The 16,635-nt window shown below is 44.2% G+C and overlaps 2 protein-coding genes across 6 annotated transcripts in view; one reads left to right on the top strand and one right to left on the bottom strand.

The window, feature by feature from the left end:
• NUP98 (nucleoporin 98 and 96 precursor) overlaps window positions 1–5,525 on the bottom strand; it is a 90,673-nt gene extending 85,148 nt beyond the window's left edge. For 3 of the 4 annotated variants that reach the window (XM_063092453.1, XM_063092455.1, XM_063092452.1), the window contains exon 1: window positions 5,320–5,525. The gene's annotated coding sequence lies outside the window, so the exon portion shown is untranslated. The remainder of the gene's footprint in view (window positions 1–5,319) is intronic. The other variant, XM_063092454.1, reaches the window with a different exon arrangement.
• Window positions 5,526–5,803: 278 nt separating this feature from the next.
• PGAP2 (post-GPI attachment to proteins 2) overlaps window positions 5,804–16,635 on the top strand; it is a 32,552-nt gene continuing 21,720 nt past the window's right edge. For both annotated transcript variants that reach the window (XM_063093075.1, XM_063093076.1), the window contains exon 1: window positions 5,804–5,931. The gene's annotated coding sequence lies outside the window, so the exon portion shown is untranslated. The remainder of the gene's footprint in view (window positions 5,932–16,635) is intronic.

Consider the following 16,635-nt stretch of genomic DNA (forward strand, 5'->3'; position numbering starts at 1 on the left):
CTCTAAACTTTGATCGATGTCTAGCTAGGACTCCATTCAAAGCTGACCACTAAACACAACCATAAAGCACCACTGCAAACAACAAAAACAAATCCCCATCCCTGTGCACACACAATATACTGAGGTCCTGCTGATCACTCATTCTCTTCTACTCATCTCACATCTCTATACTTATTCCCAACTATCCACCTTTTTAATTTATAAATCCATTTGCCTATTCCTTAAGAGCTTATTCTGGCAAGAGGATTAGGTATGCAGATACTAAGAACCTTTGTGTCACAGGAATTGAGACTAAACACAAGTGGGAAAAGATGAGTGACTACAACACATTCATGGAGGATGAACTGGTCCCTTCATGAACAGAACGCCCTAATTCAGGTGTTCAATTCCCCCCTTAACCATGATTTCCAAATATTTTTAGCTATGGAACCCAATACATACAAGAACTGTAAGCAGAAACTGCTCTGGCTGAAGAAAGGAGGGGGTGGGTACAGTAGAACCCCATCTACTCAGTCCTCTAAAGAAGCTAAGGGCTCCTATGAACCAGTGTGAAATATTATTGTCTTAGATTAGTGGTTCTCAAAATGTGATCTGAAGACCCTCTAGAAGTCCCCAAGACCTCTTTCAGGGGATCCATGAAGTCAAAACTATTTTCATAATAAAATGAAGGCATATTTGCCCTTCTTTTACTGTGCCGACCTCGGCACTGAGGTGCAAAAGCAATGATGTATAAAAATGCTGGAGGGCCGGCCCGTGGCTCACTCGGGAGAGTGCGGTGCTGATAACACCAAGGCCCCGGGTTCGGATCCCATATACGGATGGCCGGTTCGCTCACTGGGTGAGCGTGGTGCTGACCACACCAAGTCAAGGGTTAAGATCCCCTTACCGGTCATCTTTTAAAAAAAAAAAAAAAAAAAAAATGCTGGAAGGTGAGAATGAATCAAGGCAATGGCACCAAACAGTACTTTACTAACAATCAATGAATTCTTCACTGCCACCCACTTACAGTATAAAAAATTCCATTTTCACTTCAAAATGTCCTTGATAAAGCAGTAAAAATTAATTGTATTAATTCTCGACATTTGAGTACACATCACTTTAATATTCTGTGTGATTATTCTTTGGGATTAAATGCAAAGTACTCGAAAGCGCTTCTGCATGCTGCAACGCAAGGGTTTGTCTTGAGGGAGAACACTTTTGTGATTACTTTTGAAGATGAGTTTTCCCCCCATGGAACACCATTTTTATATCAAAGAATGAATGACAAATTATGATTAATAAGATTTTATACAAAAAATTAGAATTTTGGAAACTTGTGTTCACCACTATGAGCTCCTCAGCTTCCCAATTCTTAAAAGGACTTATCTGATGAGATGGGTGGATATAGCAGCATGTATATAATAAAATCTGTCAACATTTGGAAGATCTTCATAATTCAATGAACCAATAATTTCCAAACGGCCAATGCATGATCTTATACAATCATGCACAAGTAAAGATCCATTCAAAGTGCAAGACAGACCAATGAATTTTAATACTACAAAAGATTAATGGAATAGTTTCAGATTCCATATTGTACCAAAAGGCCTGGGAATAGTATCAAAGATGAATATCTATAATTATCTGAAAAGGCTATTAAAATACTCCCCCCTTTTCTAATACATATCTGTATGAGGCTGAATTTTCTTTACATACTTCAACCCAAACTATGTACCAACCATCTGAATGCAAAAGAAGATTGGTACTCCAGTGGTCTTCTATTAAGTCTAGTAAAATTTTATTTATTTTTCTTTTCTTTTCTTTTTTTGGTGGCTGGCTGGCACAGGGATTTGAACCTTTGACCTCGGTATTATCAGCACCATGCTCTCCCAAGTCAGCTAACTGGCCAGCTCAACTTTAGTTATTCTTCATAAAATTGTTATTCATGTTGACATGAGTTTATTTTTAAAAAATCAATACATCTTTTTAAAATTTCTCAGTTTTAATTTCTAATACAGCATGGTTCAAATTCCCACACCACCCAGGTGCCAAAAAAAAAAAAAAAAAAAAAAAAAAAAAAAAATTCTTATGCAGTAAGTAAGTATTAGTAAGGTATTAGTAAGTACAGATATAACTCACATAAATAAAGTTGTTTGGAGTCCTCAGTAATTTTTAAAAGCTTAAAGGAGTCCAGAGACTGCAATGTTTGAGAACTGCTATCCTAGATTACTGCTATAATCTCTTCCTAATTCATCTTCCTGCCTCCAGTTTCATTCACATCTTCCACTCTACCCTACCCACCAGATTAAACTCACTTAGTTTAATTATAACCATATTTTTAAAAATAATTTTTATTTCCCTAAAGACTGCAAGTGTTTCTTTACATTGAATTAAGTATAAACTCTTTAATATCACAAACTCTTCTTAGTATATATAAAATTATTATGCACAAGGGGCAAGATCACCCCCATCAATGTGTACTATGTGGCATCAAGTACATCAGCGAAATGAAAACATAGTAGAATCACACAGAATCACATTTAATTACACCAATTCAACTACAAGCTCTTTAATCTGTTCCACAAAAATAGTGATAAATATTACTTGATTTACCCAATGGCCTACGCTTTCAAACAAGACCTTCATTTTTCCTATGCCAGAGTAAAGGAGGCTACTACAGAAATTAACTGAGAACGGAGTGACTCTAGGACGCTTAGCTTTTCAGCTTCCAAATACCTGATCACAATTTAAGGGTTTTTTCACAGGTAATTTATTTTAACAAGATGTAATTTACTAACTGACTTTACAAGCAAACACTAAGCAAGATAAAGGTATGATTTTAATAAAACATTGGGAATGTTTTCACTAGAGCAATAGTATCAGTCAGGGGCAATTTTGACAATTTCTTGAGACATTCTTGATTGTTACAACTTGGGGAGGATGTGTTATGTGTAAGGACAGAAGCTAGGAATGTTGCTGAATATCCTACAATACACAAAAAAGCACTCCACAATAAATATCTGGCCCAAAGTGTCAATAGTGCCAAAGGTGAGAAACCTGTTCTAGACACATACTGTGCCAAATACTTAGAGTCAATTCCAAAAGCAAAGAATGCAGCAAATTCTCAGAAATATTGTTTACATCATTTGCCTTTAACACCTACTGTTAAACATCTCCCTTTTTAAGTCCCCTAACCTTTCCACAAATTGCATAATTACAGATATAGTCTTTTTATTGGAAATTAAACATCAGTACTACTTCCCCTTACTTCCTAGATTAACTGCCACCACATAAATGATATTACAATAACATAACCGATTTTTTCCAAACCGTGTTTTGGTTCCCAAAAAGTCTGCTTGCTCTTAATTATCTAGGAGCTAGTGGACATGAACACAGTCAGGTACCAAAGTACCATGTAACATACAAATGGGATGAGTCCCCTTATCTATGCCTCATATGTCAGGAACACACAAATACCCAGCCCCTTTACTCACTACTCCTGCATATTTGTTTATTCATGCAGTGAACACACTTACTGAAGGCCTACTATGTGCCAAACAACCTGAATACAAAGACGAAAATATTTTACCGTCTAATAAACAGACAAACAACTAAAATACAAAATGATATGTACTATAAATAGAACCATCAAATAAATGTTGTGACAGCTGGCACTGGAGAGAATGCCAGGAAAGGTTTTCCAGATGAGGGTGATGCTTGAACTGAAAAAATGTCACAGAAAACATACCCTGTTCATGTTTTAGTATTTATACTATAGTTCACTTCTGCTCTTATGCACTAATAGTTTAGTTTCTGCTTTGTCATCTAAAGAGCAAAGTGACAATCTGAGTGGTGTGAACTGACCAAAGTGGCAACTAATCCAACTTCATCAAATCCTAATGAACAGTCAAAAATAACTGTATCAAAGTATTTCCTAATACCTCCATACTGTCCAAGCTCTGGTTTTGCTTTTTAAATATGGTAACTTCTTCCACCCAGCAAACATATCGTCTGTCACCCAGTTAACTAGCATTTCCTTATGAATTTCTAAGACTGTCACAGGGAATGATCATTGCTCTTTTCTTTCTTTCTTCCAGTTAGTTTCTTCCTCCTAAGTGGAGTTTCATTTCCTCGCCTTATTCTACTACAATACTTCACTTTTAATTCTGTACCTAAGAGGAAACATGAATTCGAAGGTACAATAACCAAAAAGAGACTGCTACCTAGCTTTCTAAGTCTTGTAGATATTTCCTGCTTTCTATTCCAGTACAACTGCAGATCACTATCTGGACTCTTTTATCTGAGTCCCCAGCAGCTGACACAAGTCAAAAATTCAGATTTAGAACAGGAAAGTAGCCGACGACTTGCAGTTTTATCGATTCGTTTCCAATACATAACAATACTGACATTATTTAACCAACTTTTTAGTTGTTATCGGTCTAGGTTTGAGTACCACTAATGAAGTTTCTACAGTACCTTGAAAAGAACTGGCAAAAACTAAACTGAATAGCTTTTAAAGACTACGTCTATTTCTAGTTAACGAATGCTCCAGCCCCACCAACTCCCCAAAGGGAATCCTGAATAATGGGAGACTGGAACATCCCAGGGTGGTGGGGCAACAGAAAAATTTCTAGACTGGGTCAGGAGATCTGATCCTGTCTCCTATTCTGGGCCTCGGTTTCTCCACCTATAAAACTTATATGTGATGTAGGACAGGAAATTCATTTAAATAACTTCTAAGGTCTTCATGGCTACAGTAATCCAGAAACCCAATCTTTCTCCACATCTGGCCTTACACGGAACACGTAGGAAAACAGAACAGAACCTTCTACTGAACCGACTCTAATTCTCAGATACTGTCCTAAAAAGCTAACAAACTTCCGACTCACCCGCCCTAACCCTCGGGCTACCCATTTCCCCCATGCAGAAGCCACGGCAAATAAATACCATCCCGCAGCACGGTCAAGGAAGTGAGGGCGAGACCGTATTCAGGGTCTTAGGGTGCTGCCTCCGCAAAGGTCTGCCCACCAGGGTCGCCCAATCGCCGCTGAGCGAATGAATGAGTACAACCAGATAGACGGACGATCCCTCAGCGTGGGCTGCAACTAAAGGCCCCCAGGCCTAGACCCCACCGATGTCGATTCCCTCCCTGGGCCTGAAGGAGCGGGCCCCGGGACCACAGGGTCGCGGGCCCCGCCCCTCCCCCCGGACAAAAGGTGCGCGCCGGATTGCGAGACTTGGGAGCTTAGAGGGCCTGGGACGCACCGCGCACCCTGCCCGCCCCGGAGGGAAGAGGAGCCCGCCGGTCCCGGGCCGCCGCCGCTCAGGCTCCCGACTTACCGCGGTGCGGTGGAGAAGGGGAAGTGTCAGGAGTGAGGGCCCAGGCCGTCCACCACCCGCCGCTCTCACAGAGCAGCGCGCGGCCGCCTCGAAACGGTCGTGGTCGTAGCCGCCGCCGCCGCCGCCGCCACCACCACCTCCACCGACAGCCGCCGCGGGCGCAGCGCGCAGAGGGCCCGACTGCGTCACACGCCGCCTGCCGTCAGAGTCTCACTCCTGACCATCCGCCCTCGCCGTCTGTGCATTGGCAGACGAGGCCGCCACTCTAGGTCCACTATGTTATTCATTGGGCAACGAGTCTTTTGAAACCGAGCGTGAGGGCGGTCTTCGGGAGAAGGGGCGCGGGGAAAGAGGAGGGACGGAAGGAGTTAGGGGGGGAAAGGGGAGGGGCGGTAGGAGGGACTTTGGAGTCCCGCCCCTCACCGCCGCGGTTGGCTGGGAGGGTCGTGACGTCACACTGGGCCCCTGGAAGTGGGCTGGTGAATGGCTAGCTTGGGGTGTACCCGGCGAGGCGACGGGGAAGAGTGGTGACGCTATATCGAGACTCCGCTCCAAGGAGACTCGAGCTGCGGAAGCTCGGGCCAATCAGAGGGAAGGCCCTAGGATGGCATGGTAATTATTCTACCCTTTACTTGCCTCATTCCGCGGGCGGTGATGGGAAGGCCTCAGCGTCGCCCTATCCGCACTTCCTGGCCAGAGCACGTGCGGAGCTGGAGGACCCTCCAGGGAGGTACTTTTGTCCGCGTAGTTTGCCTGCGGCTGCCCCGAGACCCTAAATGCAGACCTCCTTTTCTCCTTACCTATGCCAACCGCAGCACACGCTTTCCCTCCGTGAATCCCTAGGCTAGATATCATGAGCTTTAGAGATACCCTAAGGGAATGACCCACCACAGGGCCTGGTACGAATGTGTTTTCTTGGAACTTCTCTCCCAGCTGTAGGTTGAGAACCCCAACTTATTCTTAAAGGCCAGATTCAAACGTTTTCGCCTCTCTGGGACACTTTTGCCGACCTCTCCTAGTAAGTTGGGCTAATGCTTTGGCAGGCCTCTGTTAGACTCTTGTCACTTTGTATCCTATTATTTACTTTCCTGTTTTCTCGGCCTGGGCTTGGAAGACAGAGCGGCATTTTCGTCTTCCTGGTGTTCCTTTCCCCCTGGGGCCTAGCCCAGTGCAAAAGCCTGTTATTACAAGAGGGAAGAGTGTTCATGTGCTAGAAACTAGACCTCTCTAGTAGTTAATAGTCTCACGCAGAATAGCAGGAGCTGTGCTCAGAAAGCAAAACGTGCAGACAACCCCTCTACCACCACCTCCTCCTGGGACGTCAATACAAAACTGAAATGGGCTTTGCCCAAAAGGTAGATGAATTTAAATATCTCTTGGTTTACAGTGGCAGCAAAGGATTAGAGATAATTTATTCGTTACAAAGTGGAGTGGTTGTAAAGATGAAATAATGTAGTGGATGGAAGAAACACGGTACTTTGTAGGTGCTCAGTAGATTCTTGAAGTAAGAAAAAAAAATAATTTATGGATATCCAAATAGTAAGGCTATTGATTTTGTTTGTTAATTTTGGTGGGGTTTCTTGGCAGCTGGCAGGTACAGGGATCAAACCGTGGACCTTGCTGTTAACTAAATAAGCTAACTGACCAGCCTCCATTAAGCCTAGTTTAAACATCTGACTGCAACCACCTTTCCTCAAACTCCTGGGTTCAAACATCCTTCTGTTCCCGCCACCCTTTCTTGCCTTTGCTCTACATCAGAAAGTCATTACCTCTCCCTGGATAGTTACAGTAACTTCTTCACTACCCTCCTGAACCTTTGATATCTCGCCTTTCAATCCTCAAACCCAACTATGTTTAAGCCTCTCCTCTACTTATTTATTTTGGTGTCCCTAAGACCAGGCACACCCTAGGTGCACTTTTCTTCAGTAGGGGAATAGTAAGAGAAGTGTTGGACTTTGGAGTCACAGAACCAGAGTTTAAATCTGGGCCCAACCATGTACCATGTACTTCAAAAAGTTTGTGGAAAAACAGAACTTTTTGAAGACACTTTGTCTTAGTTTTATGAACTTGGGCAAATTTCCTAACCCCTCTGAACTTCAGTTTCCTTGTCTGTAAGCTGTATTTGCCTCACAGCGTTGTTATGAGAATTAAACAAGATAGTACTTGTTAAGTACTTAGCATGATACCTGAGACCCAGTAAGCCCTTGATGAGTGATAGATGTTATTTGTATTCTTTAAAAATGCCAAGGAGTTCTCATTCTAAATAGTCGAAGACATGGGTCTGACACAGAAAGGGGTCTCAGAAATATGCCTTGAGTGAGCAAGTGAGTATATTCAGTCCAAAGTACCAGTAGGTGTGCAGGAGCTAGGATCCTTAAATAGTGCATACTTGTGGGAAGATTGGAGGAGGACACATTGGATGAGGAATGCTCCAGAGAGGAATTTCCTATGGCTATGGTGATTTCTAAGGACTTGGTAGGTACTCTGGAAGGCATATGGCCCATAGCTCATCATTCCCAGGGACTCCTGAGTGGGGAAGGACATCTTTGTGGAACCAGAGTGCCCTAGCTCACACACTCCTACTCTAATTCTCATAACACCCCTTTCGGTTATCATTGTCTTCCTCCCTTTACTCTAAAGACAAGGAGCTTTGTGCATGCTTACAAAACCTTGCTGATGGATGTGAGGGCGATCTGGCTGCGACATCTGTCACCCCATTGATCGCCAGGGTTGATTTGGCTGATCTGGCTGGCTAGGCGGGTGTCCCCTTCCTCCCTCACCGCTCCATGTGCGTCCCTCCCGAAGCTGCGCGCTCGGTCGAAGAGGCCGACCTTCCCCGCTAGAGGAGAGGACCGTTCTTCGGTCAAGGGTATACGAGTAGCTGCGCTCCCCTGCTAGAACCTCCAAACAAGCTCTCAAAACCTTGCTGAGCCAAGCCTTGTCCTGGGCATCAGAAGCCCAGAGATGTCCACAGCTCAACACTCTGCTCTGGCCAAGAAAGACAAAGCTAAGGAATATCCACCTCTGTCCCAGAAACCTAAGTCTCTCACACATGTGACTTGAGAAGTCACTCTGTGCAGCTGTGAAGGATTGGTGTGCAGGGAGGAGACAGACCTGTGAGGACTGCAGAATCATGGAAAGGTGAGAGGCTTCTTTCCAGAGTGATGGTTCTAGATTTCTTATGTGGTACATTGGAAAGAGCAGCAGAGTTGAAGTCAAACAGAGCTAAGTTCAAGTCCTAAATGTGCTACTTTTTAAAACCTGTACAAATTATTTAACTGTTCTGTGCTCCAGTTTCGTTATCTGTGAAATGGGCATAATACTTCATATTTTGTAAGGTAGTTGTGAAGGTCAAATAAGTAATGGAATTTGCAAAAAACTGGACATGTTTGGCCCATAGTAAGCACTCAATACATCTTGATTCCCTTCCTCTTTTCCTGTAACTTTGATAAAGAAGGGTGAGGTTTGTAAATAGCATGTAATTGGATTTTTAGAAATCCTATGTGAATACCTTTGACTTTTAACTACAGCATTTAGTCCATTGCATTTAATGAATTTACTGGTATATTTAGGATATTATCTAACATTTTATGCTCTCTTTTTGTCCAACGTGTTCTGTTTCTGTTTCTCTTTCTTTCCTTTATTTTTTGTTTTTGTTATAGTAGCTGCCATTTTTTGAGGCCCAGATCTTTGCTAGATTTTTGAAAAAATGAGATATAATTCATGTAACATAAAATTCACCCTTTTAAAGTGTATAATTAAGTGGTTTTTAGTATATTCACAGGTTGTACAACCATCACCACTAATTCCAGAGCATTTTCATAACCCTGAAAAGAAACTTCAGACCCATTAGTAGTCACTCCCTACCCTCACTTGTCCCCAACCACTAGGAACCACTAATTTCCTTTGTGTATGAATTTGCTTGTTCTGGACATTTTATGTAAATGGAATCATACAATATGTGGCCTCTGTATCTGGCTTCTTTCACTTATCATAATGTTTTCAAGGTTCATATATATATGTATATACGCTGTGTGTAGCATATATTAGTACTTCATTCCTTTTTTTTTTTTTTTTTTTTTTTTTTTGTCTTTTTCGTGACCGGCACTCAGCCAGTGAGTGCACCGGCCATTCCTATATAGGATCCGAACCCGCGGCGGGAGCGTCGCTGTGCTGCCAGCGCAGCACGCTACCGAGTGCGCCACGGGCTCGGCCCATTACTTCATTCCTTTTAATGGTAGAATACATGGTACTGCATTGTATGGGTATATCACATTTTGTTTATCCATTAATCAGTTGATAGACATTTGGGTTGTTTTCACTTTTAGCTGTTATGAATAATGCTGCTGTGAAGATTTGTGTACAAGTTTTTTGTGGACGTATGCTTTTAGTTCTCTTGGGTTTATACCTAGGAGTGGAATTGCTGAGTTATATGGTAACTCTATGTTTAACTTTTTTTTCCTGTCAAGTGCTTTATTTCTGATTTTGTGTGTTGATTTGAAAAAAAAATTTTTTAGTTTAGCAAACCAAAGTCCAACTCAAAAAAATTTTTTTAAGTTAAAAAAAGTAGTTTATTGAGAGATCCAATCAAGATGGCAGAATAGACGGTCCACAGCAAAACTCTCTCCCACAAATCAACCAATTTGCAACTATAAAAATGTAACATCAGCCAAGCCAGGGCCACTGGAGCTCAGGGGAAGGAGAGGAGAGACCTATGGAATTCATGAAGGCTGGAGAAACTACGATGAGAGAAAGAAAAAGCTGCTTTGAGCATTTCGGGCCGTGGCTGCTTTAAGGCTCCAGCTGATGAGCACATGGAGCAGGAGCCGGCAGAAGCCGCGGCTGTGCCCTTCAGATGAAGTTCCTTGGAGGAGGCAGGAGAGAAGAGGGCCTTGGCAGCCCCCAAGACAGCAAGACCACTAATAGGGTTCCCATGGACCGACACAGGAGCGAGGAGCCAGAACAACTGAAAAAAGGGAGCCATTCAGAGGCTGGTGAGTCATTGTAAGGGACCAGCGCAGGGCCTGTCACAAGGGAAGTGTTTGGAGCACGGGCGGTGGGGGAGACAGGCCAACCAGGGGAACACTGGGGCATGGCAAGGACAGCTGACCTGCCCCCCAATCAGCACAGGACCACTCAGAGGAAACTGGTCGTGAATGCAGAATTGCATGGGGTGCAGTTTGACAAAAAAAACTCAAGCTCAGATCAGAGATTCTACAGAACACAGATCCACCGAGTATCTGGAGAGCCGGAAGTACCTATAAGGTCAACCATTAAACCCTGAGCTGCTTAAAAAGCCTTCCCTAGGGAAACAGCAGGAAAGTAACAATTTAAACAACCACACAGCTCAAGTACTAGTTCCCAGAGGAAGTTCCCCATGTTAGAAGCAAAGGACAAAAAATTAGTTCCAGGCCAGGCACACCACCAGCACCTTGGGGCCTGCCTGGGAACTGGAGGCTTGGACCTGAGGACTGGACCCCAATCCCACTTCCAGGCAAACTGCACCAGTGAGTCAGGGCCCACCTAGGGATGTGAAGCATGAAGAGGACTGGACGCCCCTCCGACAACCAGGCACACCACACCAGCACCTTGGGGCCTGCCTGGGGACCCGAGGCAAGGAGAAGGGGAACAGTCCTATCTCCCACAACCAGGCACACTGAGCCAGCACGTTGGGGCCCACCCAGGGACCCGGGATATGGAGTTGTGGACCGGACCTCTCTCCCACAACCAGGCACAACATGCCAGCTACTCGGAGCCCACCCAGGGAACCGGGGCAAGGAGAAGGGGAATGGTCCTCTCTCCCACAACCAGGCACAACACACCAGTGCTTCAGGGCCCACCCAGGGACCTGAGGCATGGATAAGGGGACTAGACCTCTCTCCCACAACCAGGCACACCAAGCCAGCACCTCGGGGCCTACCCACGGTCCTGGGACATGGAGAAGGGGACCAGACCAGCCTCCACAACCAGGCACACAATGCCAGCACCTTGAGCCCCGCCCAGGGACCCAGGGAATGGAGAAGGGGACCGGACCACTCTCTCACAACCAGGCACACTGAACGTGCGCCTTGGGGCCCACCCAGGGGCCCAGGGTATGGAGTCAGGAACCAGACCACCCCCCCACAACCAAGCACAACATGCCAGCACCTCGGAGCCCACCCAGGAAGCTATGGCATGGAGAAGGGGACTGGACCTCTCTCCCACAACCAGGCACACTGAGCCAGTGCCTTGGGGATCACTCAGGGACTCGGGGTATGGAGTTGGGGACTGGACCTCTCTCCCACAACCAGGCACAACATGCCAGCAACTCGGAGCCCACCCAGGGAACTGGGGCAAGGAGAAGGGAAATGGTCCTCTCTCCCACAACCAGGCACGCTGCACCAGTGCTTCAGGGCCCACCCAGGGACCCAGGGTATAGAGTCGGGGACCGGACCACCCTCCCACAGCCAGGCACAACATGCCAGAACCTCGGAGCCCACCCGGGGTCCTGGGGCATGGATCAGGGGAATGGACCTCTCTCCCACAACCAGGCACAACATGCCAGCAACTTGGGGCCTGCCAGGGGACCCAAGGCAAGGACAAGGGGGACCAAACACACCCCACAACCAGGCATGCCGCTAGTGCCAAGGAGCATGGCAAAAACAGCACCCCCACGTGGGTGGCCCACCACAGTCACCACAATAACCATGGCTGCTGCAAAAGCGGCTAGACGGCACAGCCACCACGCAGATGGTCCGCCAACCACTGCAGTGCATTCACATAAGAAGAGTCACCAGCAGAGACAAGGAAAAGAAGAGGATGTCTCTTTCCACAAAACCCATTTCAGAGTGACAGAAGAAGCATCTGCTCTATGATAATATTGGGGGACCCGATCACATCTCTCAGCATTGGACAGATCATCTAGGTAACAAGTTAACAGAGTAACCATTATTCTTTCAGAAGGAGAGAAGAAATCTAGGCAATAAGATGGTGGAGGGGGAGGGAATGGGGGAAGGGGAGAGGTTGGACAAGGGGCATAAGGAATAATTATGATTTGTAACAATATATGTACTAGTAATACTGATTTAATCAACATAACTCAATGTTCAACCCCAAAAATATGTATAATCAATTTTGATTCAATAAATAAAATTATTATTTTAAAAAAGTAGTTTATTGAGGTGAAATTCACATAAAATTAAACATTTTAAAAGTGAGGGACGCCCCTTGGCTCACTTGGGAGAGTGTGGTGCTGATAACACCAAGGCCAAGGATTTGGATCCCTATATAGGGATGGCCAGTTAGCTTACGTGGGAGAGTGGGGTGCTGACAACACCAAGTCAAGGGTTAAGATTCCCTTACTGGTCATCTTTTAAAAAAATTTTTTTTGGGGGCCAACCCTGTGGCTCACTCAGGACAGTGTGGCACTGGGAGCGCCAAGGCCGCGGGTTCGGATCCTATATAGGGATGGCCGGTGCGCTCACTGGCTGAGCGCAGTGCGGGCGACACCACACCAAGGGTTGCGATCCCCTTACCGGTCACAAAAAAAAAATTTTTTTTTAAATATAAAAATATAAATAAATAAATAAAAGTGAACGGGGGCAAGATGACAGACTAATCCACCACATCTCCACTATCGGGATGAGCACAGGAGAGACTTTCCCTGGCAGGAAGAAAAGGTGGGAAGAAAGCCCACGCCAACCCCTATCCTCACCACAGAGGCCTGTGCTTCCTACTGCGGGAGGACTCCACAGCCCCTGTAAGCCCAGAACCAAGTGTGGGGAACTGCCTAGAATACCTGTACTAAGTCACTCTAGAACAAGAGCACATGTAGTGCACTCCTAGGCCCCACCCTGTGACACAAGCCATTGCAGAAAGGTGCCATCTTGAAGCTAGAGCTGTTGCAGAAAAATGCCCTGCTCTGGGGGCCAGTAGTCGAGGTGCTTCCCCAGTGTTAAGGCTCTGCAGTCATCTTCCCACCACACTCGTAGAAGAAGCTACAAAGCCCTGATCTCTGCAGCTTGAGGCCTGAATCCTGGAGAGGCTGTGACTCCAGCCCTGAATGTCTGGGAAGCCAACCCCAGGCCTGCTGAACAGACTCACCCCCAAGTCCCCAGCCAGAGATCAGACAGGCAAACCACCCACCCCCCTGCCAGTGGGCTGAGTTCTGTGCACCCAAGCTTCAGACTCAGAAAAACAGCTCATGGGTGTCTACACTAACAAACATACCCCTGGGCCCAGTAAAGCACATCCATGCCCTCCCAGAGAAGCAGCCAGGAGGTCTCACCCTCAACAGTCCTGCCTAGTGGCCTCGCTTACTACCCAAGAAGTGGGTGGTGGGGCCTCCTAAGAGCAGGGCTGCTTCAAGACTTCACCCACTCCCTGAAATTGGGTGGCTGGGCCACCTCTGCAGCCCTGTCTAGGGGTTGCACCCACTATCAGCAGGCATGTTCTGCAGCCTTACCCACTACCTGAGAAGTGGCTGACTGACAGTATCTGCCTCCCACCTGCCCTGCTGCAGTCCCATCTAGCAGCCTCACCCACTGCCCTAGAGGTGGCTGGCAGGGCTCCCTCTCTGCAGCTCTGCCTAGTGGCCTCATACTCTACCCAATTGAAACCCAAAGACACATTTGCAGGCGAAAGTCCTTCCCCAGGCAAGCCCTCTACAATATTAAAAGAGGTGACTGTTTTACTGTTTTACCAGATGCACAGAAATCAATGCAGGCAAACAAGAAATATGAAAAAACAAGGAAACATGATGCCAGTAAGGAAAACACAATAATCCTCTGATAACTGATCCCAAAGAATAGGAAATTATCAACTTGCTGGAAAAGGAATTCAAATTAATCATCTTAGGGAAAGTCACTGAGATACAAGAAAGTACAGACAAATAATTCAATGAAATCAGAAAAGCAGTTCAGAGCATGGTGCTGTTAATGCCAAGGTCATGGATTCAGATCTGCATACTGGCCAACTGCCAAAAAAAAAAAAAAAAAAAAAAAAAAAGAAGAAGAAGAAGAAGGAAAACAATCCATAATCTCAATGAAAAATTTAACAAAGAGATAGATATCATTAAAAAAATCAAACAGAAATCTTGGAATCGATGAATACATTGAATGAAATAAACACATGTGAGAGTCTCAACAACAGGCTAGATCATGCAGGAGAAAGAATTTTTTTTCTTTTTTTTAAAAGGTGACTGGCAAGGGGATCTTAACCCTTGACTTGGTGTTGTCAGCACCATGCTCACTCAGTGAGCTAACCAGCCATCCCTATATGGGTTCCAAACCCGTGGCCTTGGTGTTATCAGCACCATACTCTCCCAAGTGAGCCATGGGCCAGCCCCAGGAGAAAGAATTTCTGATCTTGAAGACAATTGTTTTGTGTGTGTGTGTTTTCCTTATTTTGTTATTGACAACTATTTTGCAATAACCCAGGAAGATGAAAAAAAGATAAAAAGATAAAAGAATGTAAAAAAATTAGCTAAGCCTACAAGATTTATGGGATACCATCAAGTGTACAAATATTCAAATTATAGGCATTCCAGAAGAAGAGAACAAAAATGTATTGAAAACATATTTAGTGAAATAATAGCTGAAAACTTCCCTAGTCTTGGGAACGATATAAACATCCAAATCCATGACACACAAGGGTCCCCAAATAGATTCAACCCAAAAAGGCCCTCTCCAAAACATTACAGTCAAAATGTCAAAAATTAAAGACAAAGAGAATTCTGAAGACAGCAAAAGTGGCAAATCACTTATAGGGGATTCCCCCATTAGACTAACAGCAGACTACTCAGCAGAAACCCTATGGGCCAGGAGACAATGGATGATGTATTCAAAACGTTGAAAGAATGAAACTGCCAGCCAAGAATATTATACCCAGTGAAGCTATCCTTCAGGAATGAAGGAGAAATAAAGTCTTTCTTAGACAAACAAAAATTAAGGGAATTCATCACCACCAGGTTGGTCTTACAAGAAATGCTTAGGGGTGTCTTAAATCTAGAAGAGAAGGAACAATAACAACCATCATGAAAATATCCAAAAATATATAACTTACTGGTGGAATAGATACACAAATGAGAAAGAGAAAGGAATCAAACCTCATCAGTACAGAAAACCCCCAAACCTAAAGGATAAACAATAAGAGAGAAAGAAGGAACAAAGGAGGGCTGGTTGGTTAACTTGGTTAGAGTGCTGCCTTGTAATACCAAGGTCAAGTGTTCAGATCCCTGTACCAGCCAGCATCCCCCAAACCCAAACAAACAAAAAGAAAAAGGACACACAAAACAATCAGAAAACAACCAACAAAATGACAAGAGTAAGACCTCACATATTAGTAATAACCTTGAATGTAAATGGATTAAATGCCCTAATTAAAAGACATAAACTGGCTGAATGGATTTAAAAAAAAAAGACCCATCCACATACTTCCTACAATAAACATACCTTACCTACAAAGGTACACATAGACTAAAAGTGAAGGGATGGAAAAAGATTTTCCATGCAAGTGGAAAACAAAAGCAAGCAAGAGTAGTTTTACTTATATAAAATAAAGCAAACTTTAAATCAAAATCTGTACTAAGAGACAACGAAGGGCATTATATAATGACAAAGGGATCATTACAGTAGAGCAAGGGGGTATAACAGTTATAAATATTTATGTACTCTACACTGGACCAATTAGATATATAAAGCAAATATTATCAGATATAAAGGGAGAGATAGACACCAACACAGTATTGGGGACTTTAACACCCCACTCTCAGCATTAGACAGATCACTGAGACAGAAAATCAATGAAGAAATATCAGATTTAAATGGCTCCATAGACCTAATAGACATTTATAGAGCATTTCATCCAACAGCTGAAGGAACATTCTTCTTATCAGCACATCATCTCCAGGATGGACCATGTGCTAGGCCACAACACTAGTCTCAACAAGTTCAAACAAATCCAGATCATATCAAATATCTTTTCTGACCATAATGGAATAGATCAATAATAAGAGGTTTCAAAAATACACACATACGTGGAAATTAAACAACATGCTCCTGAATGACCAATGGGTCAAAGAACAGATTAAGAAGGAAACAAAAAAAATTCTTGAAACAAATGAGGACAGAAACACAACATACCAAAACCTGTGGGATCTAGCCAAGTCAGTATAAGAGGAAAGTTTATAGTAATAAATGCCTAAATCAAAAAATAGAAAGACTTCAAATGGATAACCTAACAGTGCACCTCAAGGAACTAGAAAAGCAAGAACAAACTGAACCCAAAATAAATGGAAGAAAAGATATAATAAAAATCAGAGCAGAAATAAATTGAGAC

Source organism: Cynocephalus volans, chromosome 4, assembly GCF_027409185.1.
Source record: "Cynocephalus volans isolate mCynVol1 chromosome 4, mCynVol1.pri, whole genome shotgun sequence".
Lineage (NCBI taxonomy): Eukaryota > Metazoa > Chordata > Mammalia > Dermoptera > Cynocephalidae > Cynocephalus > Cynocephalus volans.